We start from the raw sequence: 25,525 nt of genomic DNA on the forward strand, positions 1-25,525 counted from the left end.
TAGGATTTCCTTAATTACCTGCTCCATTATCTTCCCTGGGACAGACGTTAAACTGACCGGTCTATAGTTTCCTGGGTTGTTCTTATTCCCCTTTTTATAGATGGGCACAATATTTGCCCTTTTCTAGTCTTCTGGAATCTCCCCTGTCTGCCATGATTTTTCAAAGATCATAGCTAAAGGCTCAGATACCTCCTCTATCAGCTCCTTGAGTATCCTGGGATGCATTTCATCAGGACCTGGTGACTTGCTGACATCTAACTTTCCTAAGTGACTTTTAACTTGTTCTTTGTGTATCCTATCTTCTAAACTTACCCTCTCTCTGCTTGGATAAATGCTTATGTCCTGAATGAGTTACAGGACAAAAGTGTAAAAATATAGTTGCTTGTAGTTTAACAGCTACACATGGCTAAAATGACAGACCGTTGTTAGGAATTATTCTGTCCTAATGTGTTCATGAGTGAGTAGAGACACAGGAAGTAGAGGGAGGAAGGGGTAAACAGGAATACAGACTAAAGCAGAGATGGAGAGAAATTGAAAGCAAGGAGAGATGAAAGGAAAAGGAACAAAGTAGTGAAGTAATTTGATCTAAATGCCCTGGCTTCTGTGGGTTTAAATCTCAACCTTTAATATTTCATTAAAGGTGTCCTGCAATGCAGATAAACAAAATGGCAGCAGCTTTAGAAAGGTACTGAGTAGTCCCATTAGAGTCTGCACCATGACCTTTTGGGATTGGGAATTTTTCAGATGAAACAGACAACTTGAAAATATTTCTGTCCTCAAAAACCACATTTGTCCTAAGTAAACATTACCTAAAACTCCTAGAAATGAGAGCAGTTCAAGTCCTCCACCCCATTCCATGTAATCAGTGTGTGCATCTGACAAAACATTTATTCCTTTGTTGCTGGCCAGTTGTACTTCCCATCTATCACAATATCATACATGTCCTCCTCTAAGGGATGGCAAGTGTAGGCCCTAGTGTGCCCAAGAGACTGTCTATTCATAATAGCAGCAGTCAAACAAAGTGAAGATGCAGCAGGTATGGGGGGGGGGGAAGGGGAGAGAGAAACGGAGCATGGGTATGCTCTTGGGGACACCCAGGATATGTATACACTAGAATTTTTTCAGAAAATGGCCTTTTTTCAAAAAAAACCAAAAAAACCAAAAAAAACCCTTCAATTGCAACTACACTGCAACTGCATGCTTTCAAAAGAAAATTGAAAGAACACAGGGGTTTTTCCGGTATTGGTAATCCTCTTTGTACAAGGAAGAAGCCTTTTTCCAAAATAGCTCTTTTGCAAAACGTGTGTGTGGATGGGGAAAGAGGGAATTTTCAGAAGAGGAAAGAGGAAGTAGTACAGGTTACCTGGTGGCCATTCCATCCATAGTAATCAGTTTAAATTTGAGATCGAGCATTCATTCAGTGTGGATACTTCTTTTGAAAAAGCAGTCTGCTTTTTCAATGTGCTTTTGCAGTATGGACTCTATCTTCTGAAAAAAACTTCCAAATCTCCTCTTCTGGAAAAGCTTCTTCTGAAAGAAGCCTGCAGTCTAGATGTAGCCCCAGACATCTTACGAACAGCAGCCAGGAAACTGAACTATCCCCTCAACTGTTTGAAAAGAAAAAGAAAAAAAAAACTTTTCAAAGTCTGACCCTGAAAACTCAGGGAGCTGATAATTGCCCCTGCCTTCTATTTAATGCCCCCAAAAGGGTCCCTGGCTCAGCAGAGAATAACGTCCGGGATCTCTGCTTAGATGTCACCCTACCACCATGTCTCACTATGGCTACAAAAGAATATTCCAGAGGAAGAGGAAGGAGAAAGTCTCACCTATTATTTCATGCATCATCTTTAATAAAAATACTGTCTAGTGCAGGCTTGTTTCAGTGGAAGAGTGCTTTGAAACTCATTGTACTGCATACAGAGGGCTTGTCTAAACTACAGAAGAAGATCAAGCTAAGTTATGCAACTTCAGCTAAGCAACTAATGTAGCTGAAATTAATGTGCTTAGAACTACTTTCCACAGTCTCTTTGCAGCAGTGTGTTGAGGGAAGAACATGTGCTTCTCGTTGAGATGCTGTACCGAGTTAACGGGGAGTGATCAGCAGATGATTTACCACATCTTTATGATACAAATAGACCCCCCACTGGACCAATCACTGCCCCTTTGATCTGGCCCATAGTGCACACTTGCCCAAATTTCCTGCACCATGATGTGTCATGGATCACCCATGTAAAGAGAAAATTGGAAAACTACCTAACAACTCTGGCACTGTATGAAGGAACCCAAAAGTTGCTGATATAATATTTAAAACGTTTCCTTATTGCCACAAAGCATTGTGTCAAGTTGCTCATAATTCTGTGTTTCAAAATTGGCGTACAAATATTAGCATTTTTAAAAAGTAATAGGCTCAAAAATCAGAGGGAAAATAAAAATAAACAAAGCTTTTCAGATTCACTTGTCACATTTTCAAGCTTTTTCTACATAGCTGTGAAGGCTAGAGATTTTTCATTTATAAGTGTAAGTTGAGATTGTCACAAAGATGAAGTTCCAGGAGTTGGCACTTAAAAATATGACAACAGTTGGCCACACTGTACATCTTCAGGTCTATTGTATTTCTGTTTTCCCTTCCTACCCAGGACAGCTGAAAAGACTTTGCTGGGCCCTGGGCAAGGTGGGAGGGGTCTGCAGAAGGTGTGGGGCTGAGATGTGATGTTTGGGGCTCCTGTGGTGATTTAAAGGGTGCAGGGCTCCAACTGTGCTGCAGCTGTGGTGGCAGCTAGGAACTCTGGTACCTTTTAACTTGCTGGGCTCTGGGGCAGCTGCCCCTTTTGTCCCTTCCCCATTGGAAGATCTGTTCCTACATATATGTTAGACTTTGTTTTTTTAGACATTTGGGTTATGAAGTATCTTAACAGATGGCTGACCATTATTTGCTCACTAATGGTATCAAACAATAGCCCAAAGGCCTCCTTTCCGGTTTTTGCCGTGTGTCCTTCCCCCACTGGCCCTGCCCCCGAAGTTCTCCATTATACACTGACACATTTTAATACTGTATGTCCACAGCTGCAGACTGGTGGTTATGTTCACACTACAGATGAAGAGCTTTATTTTAGCTAGCCTGGGTAACGAGAACAATGAAGCTGTGGTGGCACTTGCTTAACACAGGCAAATAGGAGTCCCCAGCAGGCTTGTTGCTTGCCTGTGCTGAAGTCCTGGCTATCACTTGTTTACCTATGCTTGGTAAAGCCAAGCCAGCATGGGTATGTCTACCCTTCCTATAGTTACACCTTCATTTCCTGGGGAGATGTGGCCTGCACAACTCAAATGCCCACTGACCATCAGAATTTTGCCTGTGTGAGATAGAGGATGACAGTTATTTCAGTGCCTTCATACTTTTTGCATTTGTTAAGCTTGTTTAACAGGCTTTAATGTACTATAAACGAACTACACTTTCCTTAGGAAAATCTTTGACTTCAGTTGGATTTTTTGGGGGTAGGTGGACTGCAGGATTTAGCCAGATGGCAGGATTTCTGGAAACTCCAAAGAGCAGCTTTAGCTGTTCAACGCCCAATAATAGCCATTTGTAGCATTTCTTCTTCTTTGAATTACAGGCAGTTTAATATAGGACACCAGGTGAGATTCTGAAAGCTGAGTGTCAGCCAGAGGGCATTTTGGAAAAAACCCAACTTGAAAAAACCCTGTTTTCCTGTGCCTCTGTATCGTTAGACACAGTTATGAGTATTTCTCTGCTGGCATAATTTGAAATGGATGCCACTAATTGCTCAACAGGAAGGCAGATGCTCCTCTTCTATCAGCCCCACCTCCTCTCAATGGAATGTTTCTGAAATTCCAATTCCTTTGAGACTTCTATCCCTGTATGTATTTTAAAGAAACATTTAGGACTAAGTATTGCCTAAAAGACACCTGTTAATCACACCCCTCTGCAAAATGCCCTCTCTGGACTTATTTTCCAGAAGGAATAAAGTTCCATATTTATATAGAAATATAATGCATGGCTCAGCTACTCTCTCAGTTGTGTAAAGTACAAGAACATTTCTAAAGAACCCAAACAAATTCCCTCTCTGCTGATGATTCAGGTAGTTCTGGCAGAGGCAGGAGGTGGAAGGAGAAGGATACCCTCTATATTGTCTTTATAATGGGTGCATTAGAAATAGATGGAGTACCATGGCCAATCATAAGCTAATATGTGGTTAGGGTGACACGCCTGTCTACATTACCTGCTAACATGTTTTTAAACAGCACTTAATTGAACTGGATAAAACAACTCATTCCTCTAAAAGACTTGTCTAGACTAGGAAATTTCACCTAATGAGGCAGGAGGTGGAGGAATTAGCAACAGAAAGCAAATGCTTTAACAAGGATAAAAATGCACAGTAACAAGTTGTCAAGGCAACCTGCTTTGCTTCTTTGGAGGTGCCATATAAAAAGTAATCCCAAATTATAAGAATCTTAAGAGTGGAACATGTCAATCAAAATTCTGGACTTGGTTTATACCTACCAACATGCTTTAGCTGAACAGAGGATTGCAAGTTTGCAAAGTCACATATCCGCATTACTTTCAAGCAAACTAACCAGCCTTGCCATTTTAAAGTTATGCTGTAACAAACTGCAACATGGGGAGATGCTGTATGCATTTACTGTAGATAGCCTAGAATGTTTAAATAGGTGCCACATACAGTATATAAGTCAATATATAAAGAGCTACCAAGCCATATTTCAAGTATTGCTCATAGTCCGTTATTGCGACTTATCAGAAGATGGGGGAGGGATGTAAGCCCAGACCTCCAAGGTATTTAAGCATTTAACTTTGAGATGCTATGCGATGTATAAAATATTGCCTCATAGTGAGTGTTCAGCTTTTCTCCAAGCCCTAAATTCTAATTAATAATACCCCTTCAGTCCCATATCTTCCCATCTCTCCTGCTCAATTAATTATGCAGCCCCCAACACCCACATCAGCTTTGCCTTTCTTGTCCTATCAGCAATTAGGCTGCCCACTCCCAGCCACACATATGCCCCCTGCTCCCTAGTGCACCACTGCTGCTCCTGCAGCTTTGGGGGTCTCTTCCCTCCTCTTCCCCAGACCTGGAGGGGCAGCTGCAATGGCTTTCTCTTCTCCCCTTTCCCCTCTGGGGTTGAATGGAGGAAGGGGAAGATGGAGCAGACTGTTCCATTGTTCACAGAAGGGGAGGAAGGAAAGGATCAGAGCTGGCTGCTGGATTGTTTTGCTTCTACCTCCCCTCCCGCCTCCACCACACACTATTAGGACTCCTGAAGGGAGAGGGGAGAGAGCTGTGCCCATCTTCTGAAGCAGCCCTTATTGGTTGTTCTTCCCCAGAAGGTGGGAATGAGAGAAGGCAGTCAACCAAGGCAGGTTTTCCCTTGGGTAGCATTAAACACCACACACTCCACTTGTGAAGCCTGGAAATTTTGCCTTCATGGAAAGGCTAGCTTCAATGGGGGCTAAATTTGCCCTGAAAAGGTGACAGAGTGGAAGGAATGCAGGCTTCTGAAGGGAGGTACCAATTCCCATCTGCCCCAAAGTGGCAAACACCCAGAGCCTGACCTTAAAACTTAGGCCAACATAGCTATGGTGTTCAAGGGAATGAAAAATCCACACCCAAGTGCCATAGTTATGCCTATCTAACTCGCTGCACAGACAAAGTCACATTGATGGAACAATGTGTCTGTCAACTTAGACAAAGCTGATGTGGGTGTTGGGGGCTGCATAATTAATTGAGCAGGATGGATGGGAGGATACGGGACTGGAGGGTTATTAGAATTTAGGGCTTGGAGAAAAGCTCAGAGAGGGGGTTTTCCTAATGGAAAAAAACTCCTTTTGAGGTTGTAAACTGGGTCTACACTGCAGTGTTATGCCATCTTAACTATAGCACTACAGTCCCTATAGCACAGACTAGCCCTGGCACTCCCTGCACATGCTTCTTGCCCCCAAAATTCTTCCCTGTCAGCTCTGCAGCATGGAAAGGGGTAGTTTTTCGGAGCTGGACTAAGAGGAATGGTGTAAGCTATGGGGGATTTTCTGTGCATTTCTGGAAGGGAGAGCAAAGCAATTCTCAACTCAGGGTTGTCAGGTGGAAGAGATTTCAGATCCGAGGAAGCATAGAGCAATGGAGAGATGAAGAACGAGTGAGAGTGAGGGTGAGGGAGTGAGGCTGTAGAAGACAGTGGCCCTTTTTCTTACCATTTACTCAGTACCCTCCCTTACACTTCACTAAAAATGCTTCCAAATGACGATCACTACTATGGTGGCTCAGTTTTTCCACTTTGAAAATAAGATTGTGCACATATGTACATACAGAGGTGGAGAACTGCTCGCTAACTATAGCCTCCCCCTTAGTTTGGACACCAGCCATCACTGATGGGGAAACAGGAAGGAACTGACTCAGAAAGATGTATGAAACAGGGATTTCCAAATCCACTATTGGAATGGTGAAATTTATGAGCCATCCCTTGGTGAGGGATAATTGTAGAAGACAATCTTACAACAAGTTTCAAACTTCAATAGAATAAATAAATATCAGAAATGTGAAGTCAAAAGTAAGGAGAAAATATTTATTTGCTTACACTTTTGGTCTGATGAGCTGGCCTGCAGCATCTGAATTTGGATCAACTAAACTGATCCAGCGATCAATGAGGCAAAGAAAGGGAAGATGATTTTTGAAAGGTTTTAATGCCAGGACTTGCACATTGATTGCTCTAACTCCACAGTGGGCAGATCTAGTTTGCCAGGGTTAGCTCCTGGCAGGCCACTGCCAGTGTATTCACCTGTGCCTCCACAAACATGGGTAATCGCAGTGCCTGTTGGCCACAGATTGATGTTCCCAGCCAGGGGGAGCTGTGGAAAGTGGTGTCTCAATCCACACTGCTTTCCGCAGCTCCCATCGGCTAGGAACGGTGATCTGCAGCCAGTGAGAGCTGCAAGCACCCGTATCTGCAGGTGAACCACTACCACCTTATTGCCCACCCCTGCCTAATTTTTTTTTTCTTTATTAGAAGAGTAAGTCTGCACTGAGACTTGAACCCAGCATCAGAAAAATCAAATTGAGTTGTTCAAGTTTTCCTATAGAAAGGATCCAAATCCTGTATCTATAAGGGGAAAAATTGCCACTGGGTAAGCATAAGCTGTGCAAAACACGACAAAAAAACCCTACAACCAATGGAAAGAAAAAACCTAAGAGCCTGTTACATTTTAATATAATTTTACATCTTTCAGCAAAGAACTGATGTTTTAAAGTCTGCATCGTAGGACTTACGTTAACAAGCCCAGATATTTCAATGCTTAGATTTCTCTCAGTGAGGTCCTTTGTGCTGGAGAAAATGAATACTGTGTCTTTTTCCTTGATCAGAAAATAATATTTCACGTATTAAAGATCTGTCAGAGCTCTGAGAAACCCTGTTCAATTAAATCCAACTTGTCATCAAAAGAAGCAGGGATTTATTTAAGGGATACTTAAATTTTAAAAATGCTGCATTTTTGTTTGATAAGATACAACCATTTTACGTGAAGTGAAGGCAGTAAAGAATTATGACAATGATGAATATTTATAGTAATGATAGACTATAAGTTCTGCTTGATGATCATCTTTGTACTGGGCAGGAAAAATTGCCCACTGTCCCCAGCCTGCCTCTGAACCATCATCCATGTACAGAAGTAAACCTAGGACAAACTCTTTCTAGGATTCTGAACTCTGGCAGTTCTGTGGAGTGAGTTTGTTTTATTTATTAGATAAGCAGTCTCCAACTACCTCCACATACCTGAGCTCTTACATGCCACATCACTGCCGTATCTGCACATTTACTGTTCGTTTTTGATCCATCCCTTGTCTGCAACCTAAACCGCTTTAGTAACTGTTTTAAAGACCATCAATATCATACCTAACCTGCCATTATGCAAAAACACTATCCTGCCCCAACAAAATAAACCCAGTTTTTTTACCCTACTTCCTGCTCAGATGAGCCTGTTATATTTCAAAATAATGGGCTTGCTGTGAAGACACAGGATAGTTATTTCAGGACACTCTGGTATCCCGAAATAGCACTGCAGTGTTGATGCAGCCTTAATGACAAACAGATTTATCTGAGGATGAGCTTATGGGCAAAACCACTTGGACAGATGCATGGATGTTTTTACAGATACAGACTAACATGGTTACCCCTCTGAGACAGGTTTCCTGATGTATAATGAGCCTCGCTCTAGCTCTATTTAAAATGAGGATCTGATCCTCACCAAGCTGTTTTAGAGAGGATTTGGCAGGTGCAGGTGTTGTTTCTGCTATGAGAGGACCTTACTTGAGGAACCACCTTCCTAAGTGACCCTTTGTCCCCCCGCCCCGCCTTCCCTCAAGTCATCTGGCCCTAGACATATGGTCTCCTGGCTTCTGCCTTAACTCATCTTTCTGCCATACTGTCTGCTCCCCTAACTTCCATCCTCACCATGCTGCCTGCTCCCATAGCTTCGGGCAAAGTTTCTGGACTCGCTATTGAAGTTCTGATCCTCATCCTCCCCTATGAGCTGATCTAGCACCTAGGCTGTGCTCAGTCACCCTTTTTTTACCTCCCCTGTCAGTTATCTCCCTTCCCCCACCCCCCAAAAAAACAGCATAGAGTTTAGAATAGCCAACACCACAGGGACTCTTGAGGCTGCCCCTGGTGATATGGAATGTGGAGATGTCTTTCCTGGCCACATTTGCCCTGGAGGAGTCTGCCTTGCAGGGCTGGGACATGAAAAGTCTCCACTTGTCTTCCCTTCCCCCTGTGCTGCTGACAGCTACTGCTGCATTTCTCTTTCTGGAAGAAACCTGGAGCCTGCTTAAATGGGAAATGCTGTGGATGCCAGTCTGGGGTGGGGAAAAGATGGCCATGCGTAGCTACATCTCCCCAAAGTCCTGGCTCCAAATGGCACTAGGAATAAAGGGACTTGGATTTTGATGCTGTAGCAGTGGAAACCATGTATCATGATTTTGAAAGAGATTTAGAAGTTGCCCTCCCTAAGCTGCTATTGCTCTGAAATGTATGCAATCAGACTGCAGGGCTGCGTCTAGACTGGCAAGATTTTCTGCAAAAGCAGCCGCTTTTGTGCAAAAACTTGCCAGCTGTTTACACTGGCAGCTTGATTTTGCACAAAAGCACTGACGTTCTATTGTCCGAAATCAGTGCTTCTTGTGCAAATGCTTTAACGTTCCCGTTCGGGCAAAAGCCCTTTTCTGGAAATGTTTTTGCGCAAGAGGGCCAATGTAGACAGCTAAAAACTGTTATGCACAAAAAAGCCCCGATGGCGAAAATGGCGATTCGGGCTTTCTTGCGCAAAACCACGTCTAGATTGGCAAGGACGCTTTTCCGCAAAAAGTGCTTTTGCGGAAAAGCGTCCGAGCCAATCTAGATGCTCTTTTCCGCAAATGCTTTTAACGGAAAAACTTTTCCGTTAAAAGCATTTGCGTAAAATCATGCTAGTCTAGACGTAGCCCTGGGGTATGACAGCGTCAGCTTTGATTTTAAACCTGTTTAAAGGCCTCAGATGACAGAGTGAATTATTATTAAATGGCATCTTTTAGCCTGCTTTTCCCTCACCTACTACTGGAACACTAGCATGGAAGGAAGGTGTGCAATCACCCTTATTTCTAGAGCCATGTAATCACTTGCATATTTATAAGCGTTTATAGCTTGTCACTTGCAAAGCAGGCTGGAGGGAACTATACTATGTAGGCTAGGCTTTCAGTGTGATTTGTGACAGAAGATCAAATATCACATGTGTAAGAATCAAAGTGTTCTACGGGTTTTGGCTGACATTGTGTAGGTCACAGAAGAGTTGTGCCAGAGTTCAAGGTGTTGCTGAGGAATTGGGAGGTAAGGGGTGCGTTCTTTGTCCCAGGTCAATGACTGGGAAACATGCCCACCCTAATATTTTATGCGCATTCTATTGCAGCTATGGGCATCAGTACAACTAATTGTGTACTTTGTGCTACAGAATACAGGATTTATTACACCCTTATCTTTGCAATAGTGAAACCTGTTATTCCTTGATTATATTCTGTCCTGTAATTTTATGAATGCAGTGTTCAGATTATGTTCCTAAATAATCTGACATGCATGTAGCCTTTCATCTAACTGGATCCCAAAATTTTTTGCTAATTGAGCATTGCTTTCCTTACTACAAAAGTGCAGCCACCTCTTACGCAAGACACATCCATTAAGCAGCCCTCATTCACAGAAATGAAAGTGTGCGCTCCATTATACAACCAGGGAAGAATTTAAATAATCCTTTTCATCCAGGCCAGTAACAGTTTGCTATATGTTAATTGCACCCATCTAGAGCAGGTCACAATTTCTGCATTCAAAACTTTGACAAGTGACTTCTTTTAACAAACAGAAAATGTCACAAAAAATGAGATTCAGACCTGTAAGGGGTGGTAACACTCCTGTCCTGCTACCGGAAGCCTCTCAGAGCTTGGCTGCTGTAGCTCCCAAGCTAGGATGCTCACTAGCAACTCGCAGGTCACAGCCTGCGTGTCTGTGTATAGCTGCAGCCCTGGTCCAGTAACTCTGAGCCCAGTTGCCAGTCAGCACCACACTAGTCCCACTCTGGTTCCACCTTGATTACTACTTGCAGGTTGACTACCACACTACCAGTCCTGACATTTTCCCCAAAGCTGTCCTTTCCTGGACAGTTCTGATAGTAAGGGTCCATTACTCCTGTGAAGTGTCAAAAGTCAAGGGCTCACTACTTTAACTGGAGTTACCAATCAGTTCATTTTAAATGTAGTAATGGCTCAGTGCTGATTAAAGGATAACACAAGTTTAACTACTTTGAGATATACCTTTATTTCTCTTGTAACCATTTTTTACTTTTAAGATTTTGAAGTGAATATAAAGATAAACACTTTTTAGTACCTACAATTAACAACTTGAACAAAGTCTAAGTGAAAACCCTTACTACATGTTCCCAGCAATATTGCTAACCACCTTTTCCTATCAGGATCCGTACCAAAGTCAAAAAGTAGGTTCTTTTGTCATCTTCGGTGAAGGAGAGAGCAAGATAGATAACCAGGGGCGTTGTTGCCCTCTCACTTTTGTAGTCCAGTTACTCTTTGGAGTTGTGGTGAAAGTGGTATCATGTTCCATTAAAATGCAGATTGATCTGTCCTAGCCCCATTTACTGATAAAGCATGGCCACTTAAGTAGATTGGCAATCATCAGTTGACACTTGGCTAGAGGTATCTGTCTTTTCTTTGATGAAACAGTGTACCTTCTCATTGGGTACGTTCCTTTTTCGGAAGGAGATACGCAAATTCAGTGCTAATTTGAATATCTTCTTCTGATCACTTTTTGAAAGCAGTTTTTTGAAAGCGAAAGCAGCTTAGATGAGTTTTTTTTCAAAAGAACCCCGTATACCTCATTTTTAAGGAAGAAGGGATCTTTAAAAAAAAACCAAAAAACAAAACACACCACACCACACACACCACCCTGTCTAAACTGTTTTCACTTCCGAAAAAATGATTGGAAGAGGATATGCAAATTAGCACCAAATTTGCATATCTCCTTTCGAAAAAAGAACATTGTCTAGATATACCCTTCCTGTCCCAAGAACCACGTTTACTACTTGTGTAAATTTTGAGGTAAATGCACCTTCCTTTGCTTAGGATTCAGCTGTTTAACAACTTCTGCCTACTCACCACATGTTCAAACCCAGTAGAGATAATATCATACATGGGGAATTCATTACTTTACATAGAATGTTGCTATGTACGTTTCACCATGATGCTATTGACCAGTGAGTTGTTATTAATTTGCAATAATGCACAGGGTGTGAATGAGGTCACATATTTGATCAAACCCTCACTACCCCTTTCAGCACTTTGGAAAAAGCCACAGTGTGACAGGATTAGTTTGTTTTTTTTATAAAAGCCAATCTAACGTCTCTGAAGTTGGGGAAGTTGTGAAGTTAGCGTAGCAAAGAGAAAAGTGTAAAAAACCCTACAACCCCAAAAGTGAATAACACTCCTTAGCCATTATTCATTTTATTGTACTCTGTGTCCCTTTTCCCCCAGAAAAAAGGGATGGGATGGAGGAGGGTACAAAAACGGGGGAAAGAAATTCAAGTTTTTATTCCAAAATAACTTGAGAAAAATGAAAAAAATGTCAGCCCCTGCAAAACAGAACAGCATCTGCACTTTCCACAACATTGTTTTTCCACTTTTGACTCGCTCTACTGCCAGCTTTTTATTAGCTGCTGGTGCAGGGCTGGGGTAGACTATGTCCATGGTTGCAATCGAGTTCCTATTCATTGGCCCTGAACAAAAACCAACAGTTTGACTTGGTTATTTTTCAAATCCTGCCTTGCCCAAGACCTCTTCCTCTCCCCTTTCAGAAGTCAATTCTGTCTCTCTCTTCAGGGTAAATATCAATAACAGAGCTCAGGCCAAGCTATAAACAATGGCTTCTTCTTTTCTAGAGAAGAGCAAAGTAAAGTTGGCCTGAAGCCAGGATAAAAACAGATTGTTCTGATCTTCTTGCTCCTTGAAAGTAAAGCAAACAACAAGGAATAGTTCAGGTGCATATAATCACAATCCCCTGGGAAATGCTGCTTCAAAGCAGAGAAAGTCAAAATCTCACCTATAGGTCAACAACGAATAGGTACAAACTTCTTGGGTTTCTTGATTCCTCAACTATAGCTTGTAGTTTAGCAGTAACGACAATAAAATATACACTCCCCTCTGCTATTTTCAAAGGGTGTGCCTGTCCTTTAGAACACACACAGTTGGGAAAGCCTGAGTGTGCTGGATTGTACCTCAGTTTCCCCTATGCTCTCAGCCCCTTAAGAACTCCACAAAGTCCAAAGGCACAAGATAAAATTCCATATTGGGGTTCTACTTTATTAAGTCCAAATAAAACTGAAAAGTTCTTAGGCTAGAGGTCAGAGATGCTTTATATTGGGCTCGGGTTTATCTCCTCTCAGGTTTAGGGGTTCCACAGACCTTTTTTCTTGGGGCTGGGTTTCCAGGCTCTCAACTTCCCCAGCTGCTTCTTTCAGCAACCCTTTCAGCAGCGCTACATAATTCTCTCCCTTTCCTTCCAGCCTGAGAGCAGTTCAAAGGAAATAGCCCTTCCTGTGATGTTCTGAGGGAAGAGAGACAGTATTTACAGACTTCTTTCCAGAGCTTGTGTCAAGTGGGAGAGAGGGGGATCCGTGCCTCATCCAGACTATCAGGCTCCTGAACGTAGGCCTTTTGACAGCACCCTGGATTTTCCCCAAGCCTTAACTATCCTCTTTGACTCATTGCCTCTCTCCCAACACCTACCTCTGCCTTCCTAGATTTGATTATGCTTTAAAAATCTCCAGATTTAAAAGGTCATGCCACAGAACAGGCATTAACTGAACAGTAATCCTTACTACCCTTAGGCTAGTACAGATTTGGTTACAATTAGGAGTAAACCTTTCTCTAGAACAGCCTCCCAAAACTCTACTACATACAGCAGCCCCTTGCTGTTGGATTGGACTTCCGCTTTTATACTCCTGGAAGGAGCTCCTGATGCTTCCTGACCCTGCAGATCGATCCTACTTTGGGGATGTGTGACCTGTAAATCCAGTTTTCCCTCACTCCAAACTCCCCCCCCCCCTCCTCAGGGATCCAGATAGATAGTATATCCAGTCACAAGGACACAGATCAGGGGAGACACCTCTTGGGTATGAGACCAGTACATTCAACCCACAGGTCATATCATGACATGACCCTATTAAGAAAAAAGGTATCAAGCTTTGGAGTTACGTGAATTATTTTTGTTTCGTAAGAGGAGCGAAGTTTGGTGGGTTTGAGTCTGAATCAAAGTCTAGTGCGGTGTAAATCAACCCGTTTATAACTGAACACACTGAGAACTACACAGAAGGTAATTGACTAGGTTGGAATTTGTCCTGGACATCAGGGTTAATAGTCCAAATTAAAAAAAGAAGAAGTAAATCTTATCTGAAATAAAAGCACTGACAGCAGCAGTGTACCCAAACTTCCTTTTAAGGGCAAAGTGCTATCCACTGTATTGCCAACATAACTTATTCCACCCACAGTCTCTCTACAAAGGCCGCTCATTCAGATAAAGACCTGACCCAAGCATGCCTAGTGGATCCGATTAGGTAAGAAAAGCACAGAACTAGGAGATACAACCACAAGTAAAAATGGAGGTCTCTGTAAAGTTCTTTATCCCTTTTTAGCATTCTTTGCCTTAAAAATCTTCCATGGTTTCACACAAGACAGTTTTAGGAGCTAGCTTTTGTATTTGTTTTACTAGGAAGTCTTCAGCTTCTCTTTTTAAAAGCAAATCATTAAGGATAAACACTGTTAAAAATAGTGAGCAGAATATTTTCTCTCTCAAGCAATCTTGTTCTAAGTTACTGAGCTTGATTCTGATCTCACAGCATAAGACTAATATAAATAAGATCAGAATCAGGCCCGTTCTGTCATTGCACAGATGAGGTCATGCTTATCATCAAATATTTATGCTATGGTAGTACCCAAAACCCCCAATTGTAATTGACTGCCCTTGTTTTGTGAGTCACAGGAACAGTAGAAAAGAGCCAATCCTGCCCTGAAATGCTTAGTCTAAAATGCTACAACATTGAGCCATTCAGTTTTATCCCATATTTTGGAGGGCACATATAGAGTCGACCACAACAATATGTTCTGGGCCATGTTGCAGAAACCAAGCATTACTGTAGTTCTGTCTGAAAATTGACGATGACTAAGGGGCTGATGAGACTGACATAGGAGAAAATGTTAAAAGAATTAACTGTGTGAAGTGAAATCCTTACCACACTGAAATCAATGGAAATTTTGCTGCTGATTTCAGTGGGGCCAAAATTTCACACGTATAGTGTAGTTAATGGGTGAAAGATATGAATAAATCTCAGACTTCATATCAAGTAGAGGGAGGAATTGTTTAGGACAGGCCAAATGGAAAGGACTTGGAGCAGTGGGATTAAATTTAGTGTGAGAGGGGACAATGAGAGATGAACTAGTGTGAAAGGGGGGACATTTCTTAGCAATAGTCCAAATCCCTTTCTAAAGAAAAAACTGTGTCTGGCAGCGAAATCTTAGAGGGAACATATTCCCCTGTTCTCCATATGAGTACAGGAGCAGTACAGCCAGGATGGTAGCTGGCCTCCTTTCCCCTTGACTGCAAAGTAGATAATACAAGTCTTAAACACATCTTCCCAACCAAATTTCTGCAGGAAATTCTGAGACAGGCAGAGGAAAGTGCCTTACTGCCTCTGTCCTTCGGTGTTCCCTGAAGTCAATGGCACACTAGCCATGTTAGAGAGATCCTTCAGAGAAGCTCTCAGATGAGCTAAGTGATGGTGGGGATTGGTGCAGAAAAAGGTGATATTCATGGTATCAATCCCTTGTGTGACAAGTGAAATGGCTACATGCAAAGGGGGATTTATAACAAGAATTGGAGTGGGACCTGTCTGGCTCATAGGTATCTACCTGTCCTGTGAAATAAGTCTCCCGTACAAAGCATTGGAATCCCCATTTATGGAATAGTAGGCAACACAGTGGAAAATTTAATTTAGGGACCATCTCATAACTAGCAGAGATGTAATAAATGGTCTACTAACAACACCTATGGTACTGGTATATGCTTATCAGATATAAGAATTGCCATACTGAATCAGAACAATGGTCTATCTAGTCTAGGCAGTGCCATGTCCTTAACAGTAGCCACTGTCAGCTACATCCTAGTGAAAGGTACACAAAAGCCCTGTAGCAAGCAGTTGTGGAATAATCTGGTCACTGAGAAAGCAGTTTCCTCACCCCCAGTAGTGAAAAGTTAGCTTGTACCCTGAATCATGAGGGCTCATCTCCTCTCCACAATATTCTAGTGATCTATTTTAGTCCTTGTAACTGCAGATGCTCATAACCCATGTAAATGTCCAATCCTTTTTCTTTGAGTTGTAATGGCTACTAATCACCAGTAATGGCTACTAATCACCGGTTAAAATAGAGCAGCTTTGAATGTATACTAATAACTAGGGCTGTCAATTTGAATGTATAACTAATAACTAGACCTGCATTAATACCTCCAATTAATGTGTTAATATGTTAATTGCCATTTTGGCACTTTAAAAGGGGCAGCACATTAAGAGCCTGTGATCAGCTAGGACTCCAGCTGATTCCTGGCTCCACATTGCAAAGCCCCTTTGAAGTGCCCCTCCTGGGCTGGTGTCCCCAGCTCTTAATGCACTGCCCTTTGGAAACACTGCTGCAGTGCTTTCAAGGGGCAGTGCTGCATGGAGCCCGGGGTCAGCTAGAAACTCCAGCTGATCCTGGGCTCCATGCAGCACTGCCCCGGCATTTCGGGGGGGGGGGACGCACACACGATTAATCGCAAGATTCCATTTTGTAATCATTTGACAGCTCTACTAATAACCTGTTCTAAAAAGGTTAATATGTCAAACCAAAACCAGAAGATGGTATTAACTTACAAAGCTTATATTCAGCCAGGTATATTGTGAACAAGCCAGGAAAGCAACCATTCAGTCTGACCTCCTTTCCTGTAGTTGCAGAAGTCTGCTTTGTTCATAAAGGGATGGTCTTGGAATGAAACAGCCTCAGCTGTACAGTTTTACATGGTTAGTTTAGGTCATTACCTTTGTGTTAATTGTAAGGTTTTTTTTTTTAAATGTACTTGTTCAATTTACCTCTGATATGAAGCTGCATTAGTTAAGTTTCCACCTACACTGAAGTCTGTTATAAATCACACCACATAACGCCTCCTTTGCAACACTTGTCTTAGCTCCTAAAAATAGTCTCAAGTGAGAGAGACAAGAGAAAATGTACTAGACCTCTTTATATGAATTGAGTTATATTACTAGGGCACATGGCACATTCACATTGTCATTTCTCTTGACAAAAATCTGCTACTGTATCTTATGAGGTCACTAAAGCAGTACTGCCAACATCCTTTCCCCTGACATTTTTTTTATATATATGAATTTTTAAAAAATGGAGGAAAAAATGCAGTGGGTGATCACTGTCTGACATGTACATTTGAGCTCTTAAACTCTCAGATGGGAAAGGTCTATGGAGCCCTACAATGTAAATTATTAACTTCCCACTATTTTGAAAGCCAAAACTCTTGCTCTAAAAGGATGTCAAGCTATTCAATTATTTTCCTACTCCAAGCCCTGTACAATTCATTTTTCACATTATGCTAGCTTTGATATGCTATTTGTCTACCCTTCTCAAACCCAGCCTGTAGTATCAGGCAAGTCACTAGCCATATTTATATTGGGTATTAATGCCTAATCTTTAATTTAAGCACCCATTGAAGTCAGATGAATCACAGGTGATCAGTAGCTCCAACATTCAGGTCCTTATTTCCATTAACTTCAGTGGATCAGCCCTAGGTGGGTGACTTAGGGTACGTCTATGCAGCAGGGCAAAAGTCATATTAAGCCTCACAACTTCAGCTACATCAATTGCTTAGTTTAAGTCAAAAGAGCTTATTTCGGCTTTTGGCACGGTCTACACAGCAGGAAGACCATTCTTCATTGAACTTCCCTTACTCCTTAGAAATGAGGGTTACATGAGTCGGAGTAAGAAGTCCTCCAGCTTCACATTTCAGCATAAAGGCTTGTAGTGTAGGGGTGTACTATGCTATTTTAAAATAAAGGTTGCTGTGTAGACAGATCCTTAATGACCACAGAGGTTACTTGCAAAGGCCCAAATTTTGGAATCTGTCTTTCCTGCTTCACTCATTGGAATAAGCATGAGGAATAAGACTCCCTTCTCTGCCTTATTTCAGTTATATAGGAGACATGTGAAAAACCTGAAAACCGATTTTAGGTCTTCCCAGGTAAAAAGCCTTTTTGTGAAATCTTTGCAATGCACTTGTTTGGAATCTTTTGTATTGACTCTGCAGAGTGATTAGTCCCAGCCTATTGCTCCATTGGCGCTGAGGTAAGATAAGAAATTAAAATAAATTACATACTTTGTTCTTTCAGGTCCTTTTTCAGCATTAATATTAGTACTTACTTCTGTGCTGTTGTGGATGTCACAAGTGCTGACAACTGGCTAAAATAACCAAACTCTGGATGGGAGGACTGAGTGCCTTTTCTTGTTTGCTAGGAGAGCATTTTAAATCATGACTGCAGAGGAGAGAGGTTGCCCCTGCTAAGAGCTGCCATGGTGCGGATTTAAATTTTCAAACGTACCTGCGTATGCACAAGAGAGGCAGACACGTCTTTGGCAGCACTGACCTGCCAGTATTCTAAAAACGGATTACAAACAACAGCTTAGTAAAGTGAGCAATTTGCCTGCTGCATAAAGAAAATCAGCTTCAAATTCCAAATCTTAAGAAGGGGAGCAAGATCTGCAGCATTACAGCCCTTTTGAAAAAGGCAATTTAGGCCAGATGTGCAGCCACACATTACAGCCCCTCTGTATATTCAGCTCTAATTGATAGGTACACCATATACATTGGCTTTAGAACCTTTCCCCATTGTGTCATCATCTGTTTTGCTTTTAAACCTCGGCTTAGCTGCAGCTGTTCTTTGTGAGCAAATTGTAGCTTCTTTTCTCTCTTTACAAAGGCATGTTGGGAAACCTCTATTGTGGTAAGGAACTCATGATGAGCTTTTTTCAGAAACCTGATGACACAAAAGGTTGCAGTACCAATACACGCTCTAAGGGTATGCCAGAGGGTGGGAGTATATTCTAATAACCTCCTTCACAGCAGCCCCTTCTTTGAGAGCTCATCTAAGATGCAAATGAGCAACAAGAGCTGCAGGCCCCCTGTTCAATTCCCTCATTATCTCAGGAGTGAAGTTGACATCGATATTTAGTCAAAAACTGACATTCAACAACTGAGAGTTTGATGCAGTCTCCAGCTTGAGTGAGAGGATAGTCCTGAGTGAGTAAATCCCACACTAATCCCATACACCTGGTGGGTCACAGATGCTTGGAAGGAGGAATGGATCTGTGCTCCAGTTCTCAGAAAGTTTAAACAAAAAAACAAACCAACCCCCTCCCCCAAAGTTTAACAGCAAAAGCAGGAAGAGCAACAGGTGTGACCTCTTTTGGGATTAATTTCTTTGACTACTAAAACCACCACCCTGTGGTACTGATGAGTAATTTTCATCAGGATAAAGTAATGTTTAGAAACCTAGGTAACAGCACATGGAAGTCATAGTGGGATTTAAAACACACATCTCATACAACACTGATAAACGCTGTTGGGGCTTAGGGTGAGTCCTATATAAAATGCTATTTAATAGCTCATTTTGTGTTCCAAGTCACAAGCTATTTTGCACCAACTGCCAAAAATAACCTTGTTATTTAAGCTAAACTTAGGGTTCTTTGTTGATGGTAAAGAAACTGCTAATTGCAGGTATTATTGTGCTGAGCATGGAGAAAAAGTCTATCCATCGAAGAATTAGAGGGCTCAAAGTCACAGTGTATGCATCCAGATTATGAACACCAATATTCAGACAGGATTTTTGTAAAGACGGGGCTGACTGCAAAATGTAAATTGGAATCTACCGGTGAATTTGAAGGTGTTGCAATCTGAAGTGTTTAATTGAAACCTATTACTGTGAATGAAGTTTGTTTGGATCTAGTTATGTTAAACAAAATGGGTTGGCAATAAAGGCCAGCATTTGCAATAGGCACTTAAATCTCAGTGGCCTGATTACCCACAACCCCTTGATTTTATATGCAGCACCTCTGTGGAAACCAGACTTTGATTTAGAGGTCTAATTTGAGGAACTCAAGTTTTGGCCAAAGTGATGCTGTTTGTTAAGCAATGAACAGAGCTGTCCATCAGTCAATGAATTGGCATTGGGGGAGGGGGTTAGGCAAAGGGAGCTCCTTATGGTACTTCAGGTTATTTCATGTTTTCACTCTGTCACAACACAAAAGGCTCATTCTTTCCCTCTGGCTATACAAAATTGACTTAGCTTAGTCCAAGTGAGGAAAAAGTCATCTGAGAAGGAATATCAGAGTTTTTACATGGTTACAGTTGCTAGAGAAACTGCTTGATTTGCCACTTGTTCAGCATCTCAGTCTCACCACTGAGTGATAAAGGAAAAGATGCAATCCTTTCTGCCACTTCCAACCACTACCACATAGAAAACAATATAAAACCAGTCCCTTCCCCAACATCCCAGAGAAGAAATATCTGTTTTTACACATCAACTTTTTAAAACTGTGCTGGGCTCCTAGTAAGAACAATTCTTATACAGCGGATACCATTCTAAAGACCAAGAGGGAAGAGTATCTGCTATTAAAGGGGTCTATAAGAACCATGTGCAAGCCACAATAAAAACGTTGAGACATAGAGTAAAAAGCCTTTTTGAAAGGGACAAAACAAGAGCAAAACCTGCAGTCTTAGGTGTTGTGCTTGCCAGGCCACAGGTCAGTGATTATTGACAACTTTTGGCATGGGCCAAATTCCTACCGGGCAACCCAGGAAGAGCTACAGTTGTGTCATCCCCCTCCTCGTTTAATCTTCTTTGTGCTGTGCTTCAGTGTTCAAGGGGAGTCATTTGCAGAAGGATATAGGGCATCATTAGCTAGGAAATGTTTTAAAAATACTGGCCTCCAGTGTGGTCTGTTGCATTCAAAAGGCAAGAAGTTTTCTCTTCTGAAGCATCTTTGCAAGCCAGGCACAAAGCATCTCTTGAACAGGAATGGCTTCGCAGCATCCAGTGAGCAAGCAAAATTAACTCTGCCTGAAATGAGCAAATAAGCCCCCTTCTCCCCACCATGTTTGCTCTTCTCTTCCCTGTCCACCATGCCTCACTCTTGGTTGGCAGGGGGGAAATCAACCTTTTTTCTCTAACAGACCATGCCAAGCGATTGATGTTTATTTTGCCACTATGTCCCTTCTTGTCTTCATTTCCTGTATATTTTGTCAGAGCTCTCACTCCTGTGATCTTTCTCTATAACTTCTGTCATCACTTTCCTCTGTGTTCTCTCCCTCCTTTACCCATGTGCTCTTAACGTATCTTCCCCTCCCACTCATTTTCTCCTTCCTTCTCTGCCCTCCCTCCCTTATTAATTGCATGCACCACCTAAGATTATGGCAGATATCTGATACTTGGATACTTTGGTCACAATATTTTAGCTCAGTAAGATCACTCAGTCATTCTTCTAGAGAGGCAGGATGACCATGTGGCTTATGCGTAGGGCTGGAACTTAGAAGTTGCTTCAGTTTCTGAATCTGCCATGGACTTCCTGGGTGACGTCAGGCAAGTCTGAGTGGTTCCCCTCCCACCCACCCCCAAATCTATACAAAAAAGAGGTAATTCTACCTCCTTTCACTTTAGTTCAAGGAACTCAGGGAAGTCCTATGGTTTGTGTTATGCAGGAGGTCTGATTTAATGATCACAATAGTTTATGAATTCATGATTGTAGACCTAATCATACATGTAAAGAGACAAGTAGTGGTGTCCAGGGCTCATGAAGTCAGTGAGAGCTTTGCCATAGTTATTAGTAGGGCAAGAATTTCACCCGTAAGCACTGTTTGAAAGAGTTTGCCACTAAGATAAGATCTTGATATAACAAGACAGCATGGTGCGGGTACAAAGAGTAGTAACACCAATAAAAAGCATAATAAGCCTACAGCTAGTGCAGACGGTGGAGGAGTAAGAAGTGGGAATTTCTATTAGAGTGAAGTAAGGCGCCATTGGCTATCGTTTGTGCCCTTTGTGGAAGAAGTAGGTCTTAGAGAGGTCCCAGAATGAAGCGGGGGGTAGTTGTCAAATGAAGACATATTTCTGCTGAAATGGTTGGATCATAGAGTCATGAAACTTAAGGCTAGAATGTACCACCAGATCTAATCTGACCTGCATATCACAGGTCACCAATGCTACCCAGCACCTGCCCACCAAATCCAATACCTAAAATTAAACCAAAGTATTATAGCTCTCAGAAGACCAAGCTCTTTTCTTTGCCACAAGCAGAGAATACAAAGGTGAGCCAGTGCCCGAGACCCCTGCAATTGCCAGGGACTGGTTAAGTGAGAAAACAAATCCCAAAGTCATTACCAATCTAATCTGGGGACGAGGGAGGGGAATTCTTTCTTGACCCCCGTGTCGTGACCTTGAATTTGTGAGCAAGAATCAGATAGGCCAGGGGTTGGCACTAATCATTCTGTCAGATGCTTGGCTATTGCCTTCCAGGGTTTCATCCCCAGCCGTGGACATCCCTGATACTTTAGAAGGAAAGAAAACCCTACACCACCACAAAACCATAATACATTGGAAAAGGGAGAGGCAAGTCCCATAGCAGTGATTTTACTTCAACTTTTATCTTTCAGGGATGTTTTGTAAAAGTAATTTGTGATACCTGATCTATTTTGTGGACTTAAATGCCCCTTGGGGTATGTCTAGACTGCACCCCTCTGCCAGCAGAGGGATGCAGATTAGCAATTTCAACCTGCCTAATGAAGCGGGGATTTAAATATCCCATGCTTCATTAGCATAAAAATTACCGCCGCTTTTTTCCGGCATGGAGCTTTTTCAGAGAAAGGCAGCAGTCTAGAGGGAGATCTTTCGCTAAAGAAAGCCTTTTCTGATAGATCTTGTATACCTCGTTTTAAATTCTCTCTATTTAAATTCCCGCTTCATTAGCAATTTCGACTTGCCTAATCTGCATCCCTCTGCCGGCAGAGGGGTGCAGTCTAGACATACCCTTGGAGCAGGGGGTTGGACTAGATGATCTCCTGAAGTCTCTTCCTACCCTAAACTTCTGAGGATTGTGGAAATGTCCATTTGGGACTAGACTGAACACCAGCTGATGCACTAAGCTGTTAATAGGTATCTGAAAGACAGGAATCAATTTCACTCACCAATGAAAGTGACAAAGCTCCATTTGAAATAGTGACTTATAGATAAGGCCCCATATCTGATCCAAACACTCTCCCCTACTCATCCCATTTTGGTAATTCCACTTATGTATTGGGAAATTACACAAACAGCAGTACACCCAGTAGTTAATGTGACAGTTACTAAAACTGAGTCACTATTTCATTCTAGTCTCTATTCTCCCAATCTAAAATTTAACTTAATTTCAGATGCTGAGCATGAACCAATATCGGGCTACTAATTATAATCTTTGCTACCATCTGGTGCATGGACAACTGGGAAATTCAATTTAAATCATTTATCACTGTTTCCTGTAGGCTTTTGATCAAATGCCAGTTGAAGGGACTAGGCAATGAGCCAAGTTCCTAAAGACAGGCTTTGTTAGTCTTTCTGACATCTCCTAATGGATGTCTAATAATCAGCTCAAGCTCAATAGAGCTAAAACAGAGCTCATGATTTCATCTCCAAAACATTTCCTGCTACCTCCTCTCTCTCTGTACAAGCCACCATCTTACTGGTCACTCAGGACCATCACCTGTGTGTGCAGTTTGAATTTTCCCTCTCTTTGGCTGTGTGTAGACTACATGCCTCTGTCGTCAGAGGCATGTAGATTAGACACATAGGCAAAGTCAAATGAAGCCGCGATTTAAATGATCGCGGCTTCATTTAAATTTACATGGCTGCCGCGCTGAGCTGACAAACAGCTGATCAGCTGTTTGTCCGCTCAGCGCGCTAGTCTGGACGCTCCCCTGCCGACATCAAAGCCCTTTGTCGGCAGCCCCGGTAAACCTCATCCCACGAGGAATAATGGAGCTGCCGACAAAGGGCTTTGATGTCGGCAGGGGAGCGTCCAGACTAGCGCGCTGAGCGGACAAACAGCTGATCAGCTGTTTGTCGGCTCAGCGCGGCAGCCATGTAAATTTAAATGAAGCCGCGATCATTTAAATCGCGGCTTCATTTGACTTTGCCTATGTGTCTAATCTACATGCCTCTGACGACAGAGGCATGTAGTCTAGACACAGCCTCTAGGTCCTCAACCCATTTATTAGATATTTACAGAGAGAGAATCTGCACAGCTTAGACATAGCCTCTCATCTATTTGCACAGCTTAAACTCTTATTAACATCATCTTGCATCTCAATTACTGCAATACCCTTTCCACTAGCCTCGAAAAATGCAGTCTTGCCCCCACGCCTATCCAGTCAGAACACAGTTGCAAAGATCATTTCCTTTTCTAGCCCTTTGACCATGTCTTTCTTCTGTGCATTCCTCCATTGGCTCCCTCTTCCATACTGTATCAAACATAAGCTTTTTGTGTTCATTTTCAAGGCCTTTCACATTCCAAAAATGAACTCATTCTCTGTTTCCCACAAAATAAGTTAACCTAATTCAAACTTTGTGTACGTACTGGTAGAGAACTATTGAGGTTGTGTGTGTTGGCATGTATTTTGTTAGGGGTTAACAATGTGATCAAATGGTGCCTATCCGTACTGTAGTCATCTCTTTGAAGTAAATCACAAATCGCCTGTGAATGACAATTGTCTTATGCTAAGCTGTACAGCGAGTTACTGTTCATGCTTGGGAGATAGGTCTATTTGGAAGTCTCCATGACTGCCTGTTCTTCACCCAGGAGTGAATGGGCCAGAGCAGGGGCAGTGGGTATAATAGGCAGGGGAAGGCATTGCCTTCTCAAATTGCCAGCCTGGCCTCACACTGACTCTGCACCAGAACACCTACTATATGCATGTTGGGGTGGAGTGTTGCTGCCTCCAAGTGCCCATCCTCTCCATGTACCAGGGCTGGGAAGATTGGGACCACAGACTACCCCATTTCCCCATGGTGAGGGGGGCATTGTTGAGGGGCAACTTGTCCATCTGATAAAAAGGTCAGCAAAAGTCCACTGTAGGTTCTCAGAGTCCCAGTCAAGTTAGCATTTGTGGCTGATAGGCCACCTTATGTACTTCAATCTGCATGCAGGGTGGTACAGCCTAGTAGCCACAGAGCATTTAATATGCAATCCCCCAGTGTTCAGGATAGCACAGCCCAGTAGCTACAGACTCTATACACACCACAGCCCAGCAGTCTCAGTCAGTATGCAATCCCCATGTTCAGGGTAGCATGGCCCAGCAATCACAGAGTTAATACACAGTCCCTATGGGGGACCCAGCAGCCACCATGTCCATGTATCATAGGCAAAGCTCCCTCATATGGGGGTGTATCTGAGGAGGGATAGAGGTACCAAGGCCCTCCCTCTCCACCAGGTCCCAGCCCGGGGGCCTGTTAGCAGTGGCACGATCCACTGCTAGCTCAACAGGGAATCCTACTATAACACACCAAACTCTCAGGCTACGTCTACACTGGCCCCTTTTCCGGAAGGGGCATGTTAATTTCAGCTATCGTAATAGGGAAATCCACGGGGAATTTAAATATCCCCCGCGGCATTTAAATAAAAATGTCTGCCGCTTTTTTCCAGCTTTTAGAAAAGCCGGAAAAGAGCGTCTACACTGGCCCCGATCCTCCGGAAAAAGCGCCCTTTTCCGGAGGATCTTATTCCTACTTTGAATTTTTATTTAAATGCCGCGGGGGATATTTAAATCCCCCGCGGATTTCCCTATTACGATAGCTGAA

The 25,525-nt window shown here is 42.5% G+C and overlaps 1 long non-coding RNA gene across 1 annotated transcript; it reads right to left on the reverse strand.

Annotated features, from left to right (window-relative positions):
• Nucleotides 1-1,046: 1,046 nt before the first annotated feature.
• LOC149524680 (uncharacterized) lies at nt 1,047-14,276 on the reverse strand. The gene is made up of 3 exons (XR_016349172.1): nt 13,806-14,276; nt 13,014-13,155; nt 1,047-1,607 (listed from the first exon to the last, which is right to left on the reverse strand). It is a non-coding gene; the product is annotated as an uncharacterized LOC149524680 (long non-coding RNA).
• Nucleotides 14,277-25,525: the final 11,249 nt, after the last annotated feature.

The sequence above is a fragment of the Pelodiscus sinensis genome, chromosome 3, assembly GCF_052426305.1.
Source record: "Pelodiscus sinensis isolate ZL-2025 chromosome 3, ASM5242630v1, whole genome shotgun sequence".
In the NCBI taxonomy this organism is placed as follows: Eukaryota; Metazoa; Chordata; order Testudines; family Trionychidae; genus Pelodiscus; species Pelodiscus sinensis.